We start from the raw sequence: 14,512 nt of genomic DNA, 5'->3' as shown, positions 1-14,512 counted from the left end.
TCGCGTAGTTGAGCATCTTTCAGACCAGGGTGCTCCCTGGCCTCTACAGTACATTACTCAATAAGGGGGGTGGGTATTCCCCCAGCTAGGCTGCTCGCTTATTCAGAGTCGTTACTATCGTATAACCAGAGGCTTACTTACAATTGGAAGGTCAAGAATTGGAGTTCAGTTCTACACCTACAGTACCTTGGGAACCCCCATTATGTGGAACAAAGAGGCTAATTTGGCCTGAAAAAATGTCATCAAGGCTTCAGCTCAAACGGCCTCAAATATCTAAAAGAGCCGATGCATTCGCAATTCTATAATGTTAAATCAAATGATAATTCACAGAACATGCCATGCATTCTGACGATATCCCACAGAACTTTTTCAATAGATAATATAATGTGCCATGATCTTTCTCACACATACCCTCTATAATGTTAAAACAAACAGCAAAGATTACACATAGAGCATAGCACACATCTCCCTTCAGTTCATACATAATCTTATCAAGGACCAAGGCGTTCTTTTATCCCAGAGTAACAAAATTGGACAATTTCTGTGTACAGTTCTGCAAGGCATTACTTGATGTTCCTCCTATGTCAAGCACAAGTCCTTTCTGTACTAAGCTCCAGTAACGTAGGCCATTATTATAGTTCTCTTGGGTGTCCCAGAAGAAGCAAACACCACAGCCACTTCGATCTGGGGAGAGGTGTGGTTCAGCGGCCAGGGCAACTGATTTTAGAGCACAGGGTTCACTGTTTGATCCCTAACTCCGGCGGCAGCTCAGCACCATGTGACTCTGGGCAATAGCTAACGTAATTCCCACAACTGCCCCAGCACCTTGAGACCTGTAAGGGTGAGTAGTTTGCACTTTACAAATAGGGATTTACATTTTTTTACTTCTTATGGTAGCAGAAAATTCTGAAGTGAGCAGTTTGTCCTTAAACAACACCTATTGTTGAATTGGAAACAGAACAATGAGAAGAAAAACTTGACTGTGCTTTTGAGCAATGATACAAGGAACAAGGGAAACCCAAAGGAATTGCACTAGCGGCCTTGGGCCGTAATCTATTTTAAGGAACAGTGGTCCCTAGCTTAATCTGAATCATAGAACGATAGACATACACAAAATACCATGGATGTCTTTTGTCCAGCGGTACAGGATTTTTTATTATTTTCAAAATCTTTAAAAGTAGCACAGAGGGTCAACATAAAATGACAAGTGGGCACAACCCGTGACCCACGGTGTACAAGACAGAACAAGAAGGGAAATTATACAGACTTGATTCTATTTTAAACACACCATTGTAAAGGCTTGTTATAACATTGTTTTTTACATATGGTGCTCACTGGTCGACGACGTTTCGATGCCACACTTTAAATACAGGGCATCATCATCAGGACAAAAATATAAATCATGTTTGTCTTATCATACTTTCAAACATTTGCATAAATATCATTAACTTAATGCACATATTGAAAATTAAAGGGAGGAAACAAGGGAAAAAAATTGAAAAAGGAGTTAAAATGCTAGGCATGATACTGAAACACATTTTGAACGACACATCCCAATGGTGAAAGGTGTATCTATGGACCGTGGTGTTTTAGTCAGGAGACCATGCTTCAATTTGTCGATAAGAAACTCCAGTGATAGTTGTGAAGTGTTCTATTTAGGAACGGGAGTGTTTTATTACAAGTGAGAAAAATATAAAAAACGGCGCAGTGATGTTGTGAACATATTGTATACAACGTGCTTTGCGGCGCAGTGATAATTTCATGGCCAGAGACAAGGGGGGGCTAAGGAACAATTCTTGATGGGGTACCTGGTGATCGGATGGTACAATCTAAATTAGATTGAAACCTGGAGGCCGTTAAAAGGTCGCTGGAGGCTGGTGGAAACAGAGAGAAGAGTAAATACTTTATGCATTTCTTTTGTCAGGGCTAGAGTAAGGTCTAAGTTCAATGATAACTTCCAACTTGTGCCTTTGGCGTAGTAATCGGCTTCGCTTGTTTTCAGCATGCGTGTTAAAAATAGTTGAGGGAATAGCTGTAAAAGGACGGGAAGAAAGAAAGGCATGGGGATGGGGTGGTGCCGAAGTGAACCTTGGTAGTATATCATTAATACCTGTGGTTCCTTACTGAGCGTTGGTACCACATATAGATAAACAAGGCAGAGGGTTGGCGAATGCAAAGGACTCCACTTGAATTTTGGCGTGCTGATCGGCTTTTCTCGATGTCAGCATGCGTATTGAAATAGTTGCGGAGAAAGCTATAATGGGACGGGAGGAAGGAGAGGTATGGGGATGATGTGGTGCCAAAGTAAACCTTGATAGTGTATCTTTAATATCTATCGTTACTTACTGAGCAGTGTTTGCCACGTGTAAATAAACGAGGCAGGATGTTCGCGGATTGCAAATGCAAGAATCTGCGAGAAAATGGTGAAGTCAGTGTCAGGACAAAATAGAACACTCGGGTGAGAGAATCTTGAAACGGGCGATTACTTACTTATAGATCAGGAGCTCGATGGCTGACAAGGCGGAGGTCTGGCGAGGTTCGCTGTCTCTGTACCTCGCGGATAACGTATTTATGAGTTGGACGAGTATGGAAAAGGAGGAGGGACTACGGGTGGTGGTGTACTAGCCATTAAGAGGCTGATATCGGAAGGGGAATAGGGTGGCCATATTGGAGTGGGGCTAGTTAGTCCGTGTTAGTGAATTATGACATATAAAAACAACATTACTTTATCAATAACAGAATACTTTAGAAGTGAGATTTTAGTGAACCAGTGTTACTGAAGTGTGACATATAAAAATCTTGTATAGATTTACACATTGTCATAATCGCTGATTATGGGGAACCACCCAAAGGAACACCCAAAATTGAAAAAGATGCTTGAGAAAAAGACTTGTGCTTGAGAAAAAGACTCGTGATAATAAAAATATCACAAAACTCACGTGCTGCTAGAATACTCTTTACTCTGTTAACTGAAAGGATTGACAAAATCAGTCTCACGTTTTGAACATTTTTAACTGAGCACTCCCAGAAATCTAGCTATATACTCAGTCAGAGACCTTACCGATATTAGCCAAAAACCGTCTTCACTTCAGTGAAAATGCGAAATGAAACGCCAAGAGAAAACTGTTTCCGGAGTGTCCTCGAGGAACTCAACAACTCTGAGGAACAAGAGTGAACAATGGCTAAGATTGTGAGAAACTCAAGAGGTGTTGAGTCATGTAAAACAGTGAACCGGCAAGAAAGGTAGAAGTCTTACCGATAACTAGTAGATTCAAATTCTCGCCAATACGCCCGCCATAAAGGACCGCTGGCGATTGTATCCGTCGTCATCACTCCAGTGAAACAGGGAAGCTCCGCCTCCCGTAGTCACGTGGTCAATGTGGTAATGTCATCACGGGCAAGAATTTTGCACATCCCGCACAGGTCAAAATATAACTTTGAAACATACATCTGGTTGCAACACTACCGGAGTCATCTATGCCATCCGCTGTCCATGCGGTTTGGTATATGTGGGCCGAACGGCCAGAAAAGTAAAAACTTGTATCATCGAGCACAAAAGCTCAATACGCAACCAACATCTCACATCTAGCTTAGCCTCACACTGGATTAGTACATCTCACACTATACCCCAATTGAGGTTCACTATATTGGAAAAGGTAGCTGTAGTTGCAGGCAGAGACCATCATGCTATGTTATCGAGAAGGGAAACTACTTGGATAAAAAATCTAGGTACAATGAGCCCGGGGGGTCTCAACGACCAGTATGAAATGTTATGCTTTTTGTAATCTTGAAATTATGCATTGTGATAACCGTTATCCTGTTAACGTTACATTTTAATCATTGTTATAAAAATTTTGCACATACTGGAACTCGCTATTTTCACATTGTTTGTGGTTACACTCTTCTTACATTTTCTATGGTCCCTTGAATAGGTTTAAGTTATACTTTTGAGACACTCTCAGTTCGTATTTCATAGGAGAACTTCTTTATATGTATCATTACAATCATTAATTTTTCACATCTTTAAAGGACATCTGTTAACTTCATTTTTAGGCATAATAGATTGACAGTTCTATGTCATTCTTCCAAATCACACGCAATTGCGTATTAACATCCCTAGAGCACCATACATAGGAGGCAATTTCAATACACCACGCATTATATCTTAATCATTTTTTGATGGTGGATAGCTCGAATGCGCTGGTGCTGAAGAGGTCATTTCGCCTCTTTCATTTTCAACACTTTAAAGTTTGACATATACTTTGTTTATAAGACTCGCAACAATAAAGTTGTATTCACTTGTTTGTGGGTTGGCCCATAAAGATCACGTGACTACGGGAGGCAGAGCTTCCCTGTTTCACTGGAGTTGTGACGACGGATACAATCGCCAGCGGTCCATCATGGCGGGCGTATTGGCGAGAATTTGAATCTACTAGTTATCGGTAAGAATCCTACCTTTCTTGCCGGTTCACTGTTTTACATGACTTGACGCCTATTGAGTTTCTCACAATCTTAGCCATTGTTCACTCTTGTTCCTCAGAGTTGTTGAGTTAATCAAGGACACTCCGGAAACAGTTTTCTCTTGGCGTGCCCATAAGGAACGAATATATTTGTCAAAATCTAGTTGTTTCTTCATTTGGACAAATGGAAAAATGGTCTGTGAAGGAAACCATGTGTTTTTATTAAGGACATTCTTCCCAACGTTCAGAAATAAACTGAATTGTAAACCAAATTACATGCAAAACAGCTTCTGTAATTATGTAAGTGGTAGGACATGTTTCAGTTTTTTTTAAAAATATTTTTTGTTAAAAGATTTTTTGTTTTTCCACATATTCCAAATAGTGTTAATGCACACTTTAAACTCACCAAATTACCACATTTACATTACACCATAAGCAACACAACCCACCTCTTGGCACAAGAGGGCAGGAAAAGAGAAAACAAAAAGCAAAACAAAGAAATCTTAAATATAAAAGTACATCAGTAGTCTTAGGAACTTAACTTAACATGTTTCAGTTTTTTAATGTTTCTTTTTACTTAACGTTTGTGGTAGCAAACCCAAAAGACTATACATTCCTGATAAGTAAACAATATTTCTAATTCAATCAATCAATCAATCAGTATTTATAAAGCACGGCTAATCACCCGAAAGGGTATCCAGGCACTTGTAGCGGATGTATGACTTTACAACGCAGCATTTACTACGCATGCCTTTACAACGCGGTTTTTACATCGCAAACCATTACAACGCATAGCGCTTTGGGGTGCTGGATAGTGAAAAGTTTAATTTACTATTCCAACACCAGTCCCCGTGGACACTAGGGAAGGTGTTGGATAGTAAATTAAACGTATTCCCTATCCTAGAGCGCCCCCAGAGCAATGCGTTGTAATGGTTTGCGTTCTAAATACCGCGTTGTAAAGGCACTGCGTGGCGAAAGTTGCGTTGTAAAGGTTGTTCACCCCTGTAGCACTTCAGCAGGTAGTTTTTCTGTCGGTTACTCATGGGTTTCTCAAAAAACAGAATGCTGATATAAACATCTAATGAAAATAAGTAGGGAAAATAGAAATAAATGACAGTGTTTTCACCAGTAATTTTTTGGTCCCAATGGCTGATTTACAAAATTATATACTGCTACATCTATCAGTGTTCTAGTCTCAGGCATATATATTGTTCATTAATTATCCAAAAACACACAGTAACCGTGCATGTCAGCCAAGCACTGACCATTGCTGGGGCTTACTATATAACTAAAGCAATAATAGGCATGAAGTACAAAAGGCCAACAGAATCAGAGCCCAAACACCTCCTCTGTGCTGGGTGAACTTCCCTTTTTCTCCTACCGGGAAATAAAATAATCCCGAGAACATTGTGAATGAACTAAGAACAGTGTAAAGCTACCCTTTTGAGGGGTTACTGTTTTTAGGCTCCACTTGCATAGGAATGTGCATGGGAACAGACTGTTTAGATTTGTAGGGAGCCATGTTCATTTTTTTGAACACCCGTGGTATGTGCAGTGTGCCCCGGGGGTGCAACAGTCATGAGTGCCCACTTTGGGCAGCGCTAGGGCACTATAGTTCTACAGAAGAAGCTGCATATGCTTGTGTGCCTCTTCTGCAATACTGATAGTGCAGGTGCATATGTAGCTTCAGCACTATCTTGAGAGGGCTCTGTACCTTATTATGGACTCAAGTGCAGAAGCACCATGCCTTTAGGAGATGCACTGCTAAGGTGGAGGAGCGTCACCCCCTCAGCTCTGTGAGTAGGGTAAAAAGGAAAACAAAAATTACATTAACTAATGTTATTATCATTTTTGTTTTCCTTCCTGCTTGGGTGTGGGGAGGGGCAGATGGGGCTGGGATGGCCAGTGCAGGGGGCAGGGGAAGAAGTGTTAAACACACTCCCTAAGTGCTCATGACTGCTTGGCCGGTCCTCTTGGGCTGGCCAAACTGTCATGCGCACTTTACATCTTCCCCACCAGGCTGTATTACACAGCCTGGTGGATATCATGCCCATCCTCCGATCCCCTGTCTGAGCACCACACCACGGTGCTCATACCAATCACAATGCTGCTCTAAGGCAGCATTGTGATTGGTCAGGGGATTCTGGGATGATGTGTGCTTCCTGTTGCTGCACCAGCAGACAACGGAGGAGAGGCAGCGGCACCCGGCGGCACCCAGGTAAGTCAAATATTTCGGATATTCCCCGCCTTTGTTCCCCCCTGCCCCACCACCCATGCTCAGTAGCAGCTGTTACTGTGTACTACCAGTGCCCCACAAAAAATTGGCAGATTGTCAGTGCCTCACCTGAGGGTAGCTCTCTTGAGGGGGCTAAGAGAGACCCAATGGGCCACCCCAGGAAACCCTCCAGCAGGCGGGTGGAGCTACTCACTTGACCCACCTGACGGCTCTCTCTGAAACAAACAGCCTCTTATGAGTAGTTGCTATTTACTTCACTGAATGTGCTGCCCCAAGGCAGGCATGAGTTTGCGGCTGTGCTGGGGCCAGTGCCTTTCCTGCAATAGGACACACTGTCCGTTTGCTACGGGCACACCTGCTTAAAAGTGCGCTGTGGCAATAACAGGGAGAGTGTGCCCATTATATAATATAGGCTCTGGACACAACTAAATTGCGAGCAAATTGAGTACAGGAGCAGAAGCTGACAGGAGCTTATCATGTTTTAACTGGTTCAGCGTATACAAGATGGAATTGAGCTGAGAGGAAAAAAACTGATTGGTGTGACGGAGAGCAGTGTGCACCTGGCTCCTGATTTGGTGAGCAGATTTAGGCAACTCAATGTATGGTTAGAGAATTTATAAATGTTTAATGCAGGAGAAAGAACGTTATTATGATGAGGCTAACAAAGTAAAGGTGAGAGATTACTGGGAGTCTCAGATTGTCTGCAATGAGTGCTGCCAGGGATTGTTAGTAGATTTTTTTTAGATCAATCCACAGTGACGAAGGGATTGGTCCCCACATCCGAAGCCCATATCCTAGCAGTCCCCGCACCACACTAATGCAGTTTAAATCCATACCGCTGGTGCACTGTTTTTAACCCTAGCAGTGGGTGTACCGAAATAAAGAATAGTTTGTATGCTCACTAGTTAGTTTTAGTCTCACTGTCCTCACACTATTTTTTCTTTTGCACTGCACCCTCACTCACACTGATTCTCTTCATACGTGGATTTAGAATATCCTATCAGAGTGGGCACTGAAAACATCCCTGAGCTCCTCCCTCTCAGAGATGGGGTTGTAGCCCTCAAAGGAACTAGGTGTTTCATTTGAGAGGAGAATCCCATATGATGAAGCATGTCACCTTTGGTGAGTGAGGGATTTTGCCCTTTAAAGGGAATTGCCCACATTTAGGTCTGTGGTCTTTAGCCATTGGTTCTGTGTTGATTGTTTCAGTAACTATCTAGTAGTGGCTTGCCACACACATTTTCTCTAATAACTTTCGTGTAGACCCAAGGATTCCGTACTGTTTTGTAAGCTTTGAAAGTAACCATTAGGGAGAGATGCCTGGCAATCAATTGGAACATCCGTAAACACCTTAATGATGCATAGGAAAAATAGAGCCTGAGCTTCTGAGGCTGGAGACGGGACTAGTGACAAGACCATGGTGCGCACCTCAACTGGATGCAAAATGTGGGGAGCTTGCTGCTCTCCTGGTGTGCCTTTAGTGCATAAATTGTGCAGCGCATTCTACTGGCACCCATTCAACTTCAGATCGCACCAGACGCCTCCTAGCATGGCTTATCCGTCAGGAACAGATACATCTCCCTATCCACGCCCTGAGATATCGTATGGGTTGACTATTGCACATGCAGCATGAAATTCACACCAAATTAACTCGCCTCTACAGTGTTCTCTACACTTCAACCACTACCTTTGACAACACATGTTTCACAGCCTTTATTTCTTAGCTGCAGCTCCTGTCCTTGATACAATGCAGTGCACAGAACTGTTTTTACTTGTTGAAATTCATGAGGCCATCAGAGCTCTGGCATAGGACAAGACCCCGTAGCCTGACAGCCTAACCTCCTAGTTCAATAAGACTTACACGCACACAGTAATACTGCACTTGCATGCGCTGTACAACAATGCAGTCGGAGTTGGCCTGCTTCCCATTACCCTACGTGATGCACTGCTTGTTTCTCTACCTAATCCGCACAGGGACCCTACTCAACTTGGGTCTCATTGCCCACTTGCCCTGTTGAACACAGATTATAAAGTCCAAGCTAAGATACTTGTTATCCACCTGCCCCGCTGGTTCCAGCTCTGGTCTATGTTGACCTGAACAGTTTTGTCCCATTTCGTAGCACTTCATTACACCTGAGGTGCTTATTCAAAGTCTCTACTTACTCCCCTTGACAATAGACCCTCTCTGGGTGTCTGGTCCTTGACCTCAAGAAGGCTTTCAACTCCCTGGAATGAGACTTCCTATTTGCCGCCCTAACCAAATAAGAAATTGAGGGCAGATTTCTCCGTATTTGCTCTACACAACGCTGACTGCCAGAGTGAGGACTGTTCTCTACATCTCTGCACCCATTCCCATATGCTGAGGGACCTATCAGGGACTGCCCACTGTCCCCACTGCTCTTTGTCCTAGCAGTTGAGCCACTTGCAGCGGCAGTTTGGGCGCAGGGTGTGGAATGGGTAATTCCCTTGGGAAATGGCATGTGTGTAGTCTCCCTATACGCGTACGATATTCTGGTATACCTCAGAGATGCGCGATTGATCCCATTTGTGCTACCCCAAACACTAACAGATTTTGCGGATCTCTCTGGATTGTGGGTTAATTGGAACAAGTCCTTTCTTTACCCTGCCGCACCTTGGTGCCCAGATCCAAGGCCCACCCTCAAGGAGGTCACATCTGATGGTAATCCAACACCTTCCTTTATCTGGGAATGAGAATATACCATCGACAAGAGGACCTCCTAGATGGTAACCTGGGGAGGGTGTTCACTATGCTCTGGTCTCAGATGTACTTTTGGTGCACAATTCTGCTGTCTTTCACAGGTCGGATAGCCCTACTGGAAATGGTGGCACTTCCCAGGCTGCTGTATTATTTTGCCAACCTGCATCTGTACATCTCGCCCTCTCTTTTTTGTATGTTTGAACAGATGATATGAGAATTTATATGGAACAACTCTTGCTGCCGAGTAACCCTTACGAAGATATACCTACCAACAGATAGGGGGGGACTGGCAGTCTCCAACATGGAGGAATACTGTCTTGCTTCTCAGTTACAGTAGGCGGCGAGAAGGCTAGTGGGGCTTCAGCTGTGTGACACTGCCTCTGTTTACCTGCCATGTTCGATGATGTCCATAGTCTGGCTATTATACCCCTGTTCCAAGAGCAAACATCTGAGCCACTACTCTTGGGGATCGCCTACCAATGATTCCATAGGAGTGTATATATTACACGATTGACGTTGACCTATGCACCAGCACTTCCACTGCAGTGCATGCCATGAGGCGTCGTTTTCACATCAGTCGTGGAACTATTGGACTAGCTAAAAGCTGGAATTCAAACACTTGGAGACTTAGATCAGGATGGTACCCTACTTTCCTATGACACACTGAACTAAATGACTTATCTGCTGGCCAGTTCCTACTGTATCACGCCCTGCTAGTAGCTCTTGGTACTAAATGGAGGAATATGACCACGGAACATGCCACGCACTTGACCATCGATTACTTGCTCATCATGAGGAGGGGTAGGCATCTCACTAAATGGTTTGCTGCGTCACTGTGCCAACACACAGAAGTGACGCTAACACCAAACATCATTGAGGCCACACTGGGAAACAGATAAAAGCCACCCTTTCACTGACAAGATATGGGCAAAAGTACTGCGTAGTCCCACTTATATCCCTCACAATGCTCACTTCGGCCTCATCCAACACTATATACTCCAAAGACCATACCTCACCCCTGCAAAAATAAACAGATGCAGCCTGCCCTAGGTGCCAGGTCCCTGATGCTGCTCTCCTTCACATGCAGTGGGCTTTCCCATCTTTGCACACTTACTGGCGCTTGGTCTGCGCTGCTCTAACCGCCTGCACTGGTTCACCCTAACACATACTTTGGAGGAGTATATACTACACCTCTACCCGAGAGGCAAATGACTGAAGGTAACCTCCCGTTTCTTTGACCTGGGTACGTTGGCAGACAAACGATTGTTCACGAGGAAATGGAAGTCCTACTACTCCACCACCTTAATAGACAGTCAATGCTGGTGTGGGCCAGGGCACAACGTGTGGCATTCTGCAACGAGGACACCCTAGCCCTTCACAAGAATCCTATAACAGCAAGGTGGGATGACTTTCAGGGTACACAACCAGGTGATGTACAGGTCTCTGTTCCCACCGCTCAGGGAGTCTAAATACTACAAGTTCTTAATCTGCTCTGGCGTACCTGAGATTAGCGGCAGGAAGCAGCAGATGTCCTTGCCCCAACACACCATCCCCTCTCCCTAGCACTCAGAACTGCGAGCGCGCCTGCCATAATATGCAGGTGGGGCCCAGTCAACACTTCAAATGGGCCAAGCCCTTCCTGAAACTCCCTTTTATTTGTCCATCCCATACTATCCCCTCTTCTCACAATCACGAAAGTGAGATCCCCTGCTTCACCAATAATGACAGTGGAGGCACTCTTCCCCCTACACACGCTCAACATAGATGTGATAATGCGCCATCCCTCACAGGGACGTAGGTCAATGTTGGCATACTCCTGCCATTGTAATAGTATTTGTATACAAGTTGTTGAATGTCTTATGTATGCCAATTAGGATTGCATTGAACTGCCCTCTCCCCATGGGCGTGCCTGTTCATTCACTCAAACACTTGCAAATAAATGAGTGAAAACACCAAATACCCTCATTAACAAGATGTATCGTATGTACTGAATAGATCAACTGACCCATTAAATGTTATGTTAGTATGAATTTGTAGAGCGCACGTTCATCCTGGGGTTTCTTGGCGCTGTGTACTGCTGGGGAACCCGTCATGGCTTTCCCTGTGAGATGGTCCCTATTGGGCATCCTCAAGGTGAAGCCAGGCATCCCCGGCAGCGAGGAGGCCATTGTGGAGATTAAGCAAGCTATTGCCCAGAGTTGCAGCATGGGACCCATGGTTAGAGAGGCACGAGGCGAGATTTATCAAGCCCGCTGACATTGGTTCCGTACCCTGCCGCGTCGGGAATTGAACCCTGGTCCAGGGCCAACCTCTGCTTCTGGGTTTGCCGCTCTAACTGGTGAGCCACACTTCTCCACAGCTGGTAGCACTCACAGGGGCATATTAGCAAGAACCTCGTTAAAATTATCTCCATTTTAGCAGCAGGGAAACTGCCTCTAGAACGGCGATAATGGGCTTGCTAATATGCTTTTTAGAATTTCAATAGAAGTCCAGGTTAGATGTGCAGGACATCTAACCTGGGTTTCTATTGGAATTCTATAAGTTTACTGCCGCTAAAATTGAGATAATTTTAACGAGAATCTTGCTAATATGCCCCACAGTGTTTTCACCTACAAAACCCATTTAACACAATTAACTGCTCAGTTTCAAGTGCTATGTGCTAGATGCCCAAGTATTGGAATGTAAGAACAATGCATACTACGCAAAATATGATGTCAACTGTTTAAACTATATACCCTGAAAATAACATAAAACTCAATAAACTTACTTAAAAAATGATGGGGCTCACTCCTGCCTTCCTTGTTGAAGAAGAGAATGTGTGGCTAACTGCTTTTGGCAGTCAAAGTTACAGGTCATATTAAATATACACAAATTGAATGAAACAATTAATATAAATAGTACTATACTGTTACATTATAAAATTAACTAATTAAATGTTGAGGGAAATTATTTGACAATGATTCTCCTGAAAACAAAATGCAAAGACCCCCAAACAATATGTTTCTGTAATTCGTTTCCTATATTTCTAAACAATGAATATTTATTGTGATAATGTGTCTGAAAAATTCTCATCGATGTTCCTTGGAAGTCTCATGAGCCAATTATTCATTTCAAAACTCGCCTACATTCTTCTGCAGGTACATTACCTTCCAACAGTTGTTCCCTGTTTCTCTTTAGAAATAATTGTCTCCCTGGGTTCAGTCGGTTTGTGACAAAGTAAGTTGTCACATTGCTGAATATAGGAGTTATTCTCCCAGGTTTTATTTTCTACCTCCTTTCATTACTCTTGCCTTGGAAGCAACGTGCAGCGAACAGCCTAATAGCAGTTTTGAGGTGAAAATTCATTAATCAAAATCCATACTCCTTTGCTTAAAAATACAATCACAGACCTTACACCTGTGGAAACCAGTTGTGGGAATGGCACATTTTCAAAGGCAGTTTCAAGACGCTAGACTTCCAGAAATTATACTTTATATTATTTAGTTGATAAATTACTTGCACGATTTATACGATTACTACACTAGTAGACAAGTATAAACTTTGTCCATCAAGTCTTTGCTTCAATTGAATAAGAACTCTGAGCACCCAGTCTATTATTTTGGAAACATAACTTGTTATTTTCTGGAACTGGAATAGCGTTCATCACAAACATTGGCTCTAGTAAAATACTTAGCAGAATGTCTATTCAATATCTTTTTTCTTTTTCATTTTCAGTCTTCTATAAGAGTAGCACTCGGAAAAAGTAATTACATTATTCATTGATATCATCAGATGATTACAGGAGAAAATGTGCCACAGGGAATGATGTTAGAAATTATTTAAATATAATCATTTGGCCTTATTCCTTTGGGGAATGAAAGTATTTCAACAAAACCTGCAGTTTTTGATGTTCCAAATGCCTTCTCCACCTCCATTTATCTTCCCCTCTATCTCTTGGTTTGCACTTTCTCTCTTTTTCTCTATAGAGGGCACGTTTTATCTCCTCTCTCTATCATTTACTATCTGTGACCGGTGCTTTTCTCCGTCTCTCTGACTCGCTTCATTCTGATATAGTACTACGTCTTGCACAATTACCGCCTTTCAAGTCACATCCCCACAGTTCCCATCTAGGGAGGTATCAACCCCCAATCTTCCCCACAGTGACCAGCCAAGTAAGTCCAATATGGCCCCCATATTTCTTTAGGGCGACTCTGCAGCGGGAGGAGCTCCAGGTATGTGTCTGATTGTGTATTACAATAAGTCATGTCTTTGTGCCACTCGTCGAGTGTCAGTGGTGAGCTCCGGCCCCATCACATTGCAACTCTTCATCTCGCTAGCTACAATACTATAGCTACTAGGCATCTCACACTGCATTGCATCTCTTTGTCAAACCCCTACAACTCCTCTTGTGGGGATAGTTCTAGTGATGTCCTGGTGATGGCCTCCAGGTCCTGAATGATGGCTTGCCAGAAAGCCCACAATCCCATGCAATGCCAGATCAGATTGGCGGTCAGTCTCTGCCGTACCACCGCACTGGCAATTAGGCAAGTCTCGCAGCCCAAAACAAAATAATCGGCCAAGAGAGTAATCTACTCTGTTGATGTACTTAAAGTGTATTAGTCTGTGTCTGTTGTTTAAAGATATTATTTTTGTAACAGAGCAACAATATTGCCATTGCATATCACTTATGGATACCCCTACGTTGTTTTGCCATGCAATTCAGGCCTTACATGTTCTGTGTATGCGAGCTTCCCGAGAATGTGTGTAAACTTTAGTCACTAAAGGGCTAGGAGAGGATACTTGGATTAAAGATCTAAGTGTCAGCATTTCCGGAGTTTCTGGATGTCCTTCCCAAGCAGATCTCGTGTGTAGAAGTTAAGTTGCTGTAGGGTCGTGGGGTTAGCTAGTCGCTGTCCCACTTCTTCCCAAACTATCACCGCTGTCCACAAAGTAATCTGCCGTAACATTAATCCCCAGAGCAGCTAATGACTTCTGCTCACCCCTTTCTCTTCCGATGGGCAACCAAGTGCATCCGCCTATTGGGGTGTTTGGTGAATATAAAAAGGATCCTGCCTGCTTTTCAAGCAATCTCTACCAGGAGTTAACCATTGTGTTTAC

Source organism: Lissotriton vulgaris, chromosome 6 (assembly GCF_964263255.1).
Source record: "Lissotriton vulgaris chromosome 6, aLisVul1.2, whole genome shotgun sequence".
NCBI lineage: Eukaryota > Metazoa > Chordata > Amphibia > Caudata > Salamandridae > Lissotriton > Lissotriton vulgaris.
This window is presented reverse-complemented; position numbering follows the sequence as displayed.